Below are 5,000 nucleotides of genomic sequence, written 5' to 3'. Positions count from 1 at the left end.
AAAAATCTAAATAGCGTAGCGGGTCGCCCAGAATCCAGGTATCAAGGGGATGACAAGTTTCGGTAATAATATAAAAGCGATCATTCTGTTTCGACTTTATGGCACACTTACAGCTTCGGCAAACAGTTTGGAATTCACGCCTGGCAGTGAAGCTCTAGATGGCGCAGGAAGGAACGGCTAATGTCACTGTAATTACTTTTTTTTTTTTTTTTTATTCATATGTATCCGTTTCTGTTGGCGAATAAGTGACAGGGAAAAATATTACATGCAACTACACCTCGAAAAATTGCATGTCACTTGTATTTTAACATGTGATCAACGAATAATAGCAACGTTCCTATTCGGTCCTAATGAAACTAGTAGCTTAAAAAAAAAATGTGGTGAGTCTTGTGAAAAACCAGTTCGATAAGTCCCTCCCAAACTTTTCAAGTGAAGGAGAAAAAAAAAAAAGTAAAAGTAAAAACTGCAAGATTCATTAACATTTTCTTCTCATATTTAAGCCATTCAATAATGTATTAAAAAAACGGCCTCTCTTGCAAAACTCAAAGTGCTAAACCTCTTTCCCAACTTGAGCGAAAAAAAAAAAAATGAAGCCAGAAAAACACAACAAGTGGAGCAATGTAAAACTTGACATAACACCCCAGACCCAAATTTCGATAGATCAGCACCATAAGACCACGGTGTAAATAGCCCGCCGCTTCTGCCGCCACCTTTAATAAGACTCGCTTTACGGGGCCCCGACGACAAACACCACGTACTCTGCCGCACCCAAACTACCGCCTGAGCCTCGCGCAGAGATATAACCAGTATGGACGACCCGCCTGACGCAGCTCCCACTCCAGCGCCCTCTGCCGCCCCCCAGCGACATGGCCCCACTTTCATACCTGCCTCCTCGCAGCCTCCTGCCTCCCTCACCGTTTATTCGGATATTTATGTTTTTGCCTCCCACCTACGGACCTTCTTTTTCTTTATTTTGCTTGTTTCTCGGGTTTTCAAATATATATTATTAGAGGTGTGTGTGTTTATGTATGTATACACATTTCTATCTTTTTTTTTTAAGTTTGTGTTTGTTTTTCACACTGCTTTTTACTTGTCTTAGTATATCGTCTTTCTCTCTCTCTCTCTCTCTCTCTCTCTCTCTCTCTCTCTCTCTCTCTCTCTCTCTCTCTCTCTCTCTCTCTCTCTCTCTCTCTCTCTCTCTCTCTCTCTCTCTCTCTCTCTCTCTCTTCAATATCAACACTACCAGCTGGTTTACGAGTCTCACACACGTACTACATAGGCGATATAACGGTACTTCTCCTTCTTATCCTCTGCCTTGCTCTTTTTCATTCGTTTCCTTCCTCTACTTCTTCCACATCTTTCCTTCCTTTACTGCCTTTCCCCTTCCACTTGGCCACGTCTCGCTCGTACGCTTCTGCCCTGAACTCAATGTACTGTGGTAGTTTACTGTATAGTTGTATATGTATATCTCTCTGTAACGTGTGTGTGTGTGTGTGTGTGTGTGTGTGTGTGTGTGTGTGGGTGGGTGGGTGAGTAGGAAAATTCTCCTACTATGTTTTCTTTTTTTTTTCATACACGGATTAAAACTGTTTTCAAGGAGCACTGACATTTCACCCTGCTCTCTCTCTCTCTCTCTCTCTCTCTCTCTCTCTCTCTCTCTCTCTCTCTCTCTCTCTCTCTCTCTCTCTCTCTCTCTCTCTCTCTCTCTCTCTCTCTCTCTCTCTCTCTCTCTCTCTCTCTCTCTCTCTCTCTCTCTCTTTCTACCTCTCTCTCTCTCTCTCTTTCTACCTCTCTCTCTCTCTCTCTTTCTACCTCTCTCTCTCTCTCTCTTTCTACCTCTCTCTCTCTCTCTCTTTCTACCTCTCTCTCTCTCTCTCTTTCTACCTCTCTCTCTCTCTCTCTTTCTACCTGGGCCCTATCACCTGGCCTCTCCGTCCCTCGGGAAAGGCTCGTCCCCTCGGCAAGTTGGACGCCCTCATTTGTGGCCATTATGAGTCGTAATGCCTTCCTCAGTACCTGGCTGGATCTTCCCCACGCTGCACTCTCTCTCTCTCTCTCTCTCTCTCTCTCTCTCTCTCTCTCTCTCTCTCTCTCTCTCTCTCTCTCTCTCTCTCTCTCTCTCTCTCTCTCTCTCTCTCAATGTTAATTTAATCTCATTCCTTACCTGCATTATTCATTGGCTCGACTCTCTTATCAAATCAGCGTAAATTCCTATTGATATAGAGACGCATGTAAATTAATAACAGGTAGGAACGAGAAAAAATTTAAATGACTTCCTTATTGAATATTTATCCAGTGTTTTTTTTTTTTTTTTCTTATTATTATTATTTTTATTTTATTTTACAATGGTTGACTCCCATTTGCAGGTAAATTTACATGTCATGCAACGGTAATTCCCAAGAGAGAGAGGGAGAGAGAGAGAGGGAGGAGGGAGCGGGAGAGGGGGATGAGAGACCAGGAATGAGAAGCTGGGATGAAAAGACGAGGGGAAAAAAAAAAACGAAGGAGGAAAGAGAAATTGAAGTCGTGCATGGAAGGAGATGAAGAAACGAAATACTGCATAGGGAGAAGATGAAGATGAGGATGGAGAAAGGGCGGAAAGGGATCAGGATGAGGAGGAGGAGAAGGAGGAGGAGGAAAAAATAGGAAAAAAAAATCAACAACTACGAGAAGGAGGAAAGAGACAAGAAGAGTGAAAAATAGGATGAAGGAAAAAAGAGAAAAGAATAGGAGGAAGAGGAGGAGGAGGAGAAGGAGGAGGAAATGGAGGAGGAGGAAAACGACGAAGCATGCAGAGGACGAAGAGGATGGGAAAGAGGACGAGTTGGAGTAAGGTTAGCAGGAGGAGGAGGAGGAGGAGGAGGAGGAGGAGGAGGCTGCATCAGATGAGCCTTAAAGCAGCCCTCTCCTTCCCACGCCTCCTCATGACGTCACCAGATATATATTTAAAGAAGCAAGATGGTGTCGTAGAGTCGTAGACCATCTGAAGACAGCAGCAATTTTTCTTTTCTTTTTATGTTTAGATTTTGTTGAAGGTGCTGTGTGTTCGTCTCAGGCATTTGGGGATTGGGGATTGGGGATTGCTCTCTCTCTCTCTCTCTCTCTCTCTCTCTCTCTCTCTCTCTCTCTCTCTCTCTCTCTCTCTCTCTCTCTCTCTCTCTCTCTCTCTCTCTCTCTCGTAAATATTAAGTTTTTTTTTATACATTACAAATACAGTATATTGATGTGTAAGTACTTCTCTATTACTACTGTCACCATATAAAGCATTGCTATGACTGTTGTTATTATTATTATTATTATTATTATTATTATTATTATTATTATTATTATTATTATTATCATTGTCATCATCATTACCATTACCATCACGAGCAACACCATTCTAAAATTATCTAATACTTCCAAGCAAACTCCTACTAATACTCATTATCTCTATCTCCACCCAGGTGAGAGTCTCGTCCACTCGCCTTGTAGCTCAGGTGGGCCGGGTCTCCTCTACACGCTGTGGAAGGAGCCTCGACACACGGTGCGGCTCAGGAGCGGGAGCCTCGCCGCGGTACCTGAGTCCACAACAGGCGGTAGGGAGGGAGCCTGATTTCTTTTATTGTCTGGAGTATGGGCGAGGAAACCTTTGAGGGGCTGAAGCACTAGGCGAGGGTGGCGGGGGAGGTAAGGGTTCCAGAGACGACAAGAAGTGGATTCCAGGAAACTATGTGGAAGAAAAAAGATCTATTCAGCGTGTTTATAAGACCATGCCTCGGTCCGCCCCTTGACCCGGCAAGCAGAAAGCAGACAGTTGATTTATGATGGTGGTTGGGCTGGGCCAGGGACCTTCTTACTTAACACGGCCCCCAGGCACCCCCACGCTGCTGCCCAGGGGTGGTGACTGGGAGGGATGGAGAGGAGGGGGAGGCTTGTGGTCTGCGGTAAGAGAGAGGAAAGAGAGGCCGGTTGGACCAGAAGATGAGGCGGGTGGAAATAATGAGGGAAGGAGATGAAGAATGAGGTACAAATGTAACATCAGACAAAAATTACAAAGGGTGATTGCAGCAGCCACCAAGAAACAGAGAGCAAGGACGCAAAAAGGAAAAAGGCAAAACCATGAACGCCAAAGAAATATTACACTGGCGAGAGATGCTTTCAAGAATATACAAAGAAAAAAATAATAAATAAATAATAATAATAATAAACTCAAAGTAAAACGAAGGTGAAACATTTCGTTGCGCATAAGTAATCCTAACCTAGAGAGGAGTTGACTTGGAGGTAAGCAATGGTGACTGTAATGACGATGAAGGAGAAGCAGCCAAATGGAATAAAAGCATGGGTGGAGTTGATGATGATGAAGAACCGGAGTAATGAAGATGGAAGGGAATAAAGGAGAACAGAGAAAGGGAGAGACAAGCAGGCAAAGGAGCCGTATTAAAGGGGAGGCAAGAGCAGAGTTGATAATACAAAAAATAGCAGAGGACGTGCCGTGGAGGGAAGACCGGCTGAAAGGCCCTGCGAGAAGGAAATGAAAGGGTGCGAGGCGAAGGAGAAATGGGCGTTATACAGGATGAAGGAAAATATAGGAAGAGAAACGCTATGAAGAGGAACGAAGACGGGAAAACAAGAATAGAGGATAGAAAGGCGTTGAAGTGAAAATAGGTGAAGGAAAGGAAATTAAAACAGGGCAGAGAGGCGATTAGGGAACGAGAGCAAAAGGGGAGGTAGACACGGGAGAGGAGGAACACGGGAAACCAGAACAAGACAAGAAATCGCTGAATGAAAAAAAAAAAAAAAAAAAAAAAAGACCAGAGGAGAGGTAGATATGGAAGGGAAAAGAAGACGGGGAAATTCAAACAAAGAGAAAGGAGAGGGAGATAAGAAGACAAAAGGAAGCAAATAAGAAAGATAAAAAGGAGAAAGGAGACGAAGAGAAACAATGGGACTGCGATGAGAGACGAAGAAAACGAAACAAAAGCCATTTTCTTAAACAGATCCAAGTGATACAAAAAAAA

General features: G+C 43.7%; 1 long non-coding RNA gene across 2 annotated transcripts in view; it reads left to right on the top strand.

Annotated features, from left to right (window-relative positions):
* Positions 1-5,000, top strand: part of LOC135107886 (uncharacterized) — a 50,260-nt gene that overhangs the window by 23,248 nt on the left and 22,012 nt on the right. The window contains exon 1 of one of the 2 annotated variants that reach the window (XR_010272033.1): positions 3,386-3,578. The exons of the other annotated variant lie outside the window; for it this stretch is intronic. This is a non-coding gene — a long non-coding RNA (uncharacterized LOC135107886). Of the gene's footprint in view, positions 1-3,385; positions 3,579-5,000 lie in introns of those variants that run through there. 2 annotated transcript variants of the gene reach the window in all.

Source organism: Scylla paramamosain, chromosome 16 (genome assembly GCF_035594125.1).
Source record: "Scylla paramamosain isolate STU-SP2022 chromosome 16, ASM3559412v1, whole genome shotgun sequence".
NCBI classification, from domain to species: Eukaryota; Metazoa; Arthropoda; class Malacostraca; order Decapoda; family Portunidae; genus Scylla; species Scylla paramamosain.
This window is presented reverse-complemented; position numbering and strand designations above follow the sequence as displayed.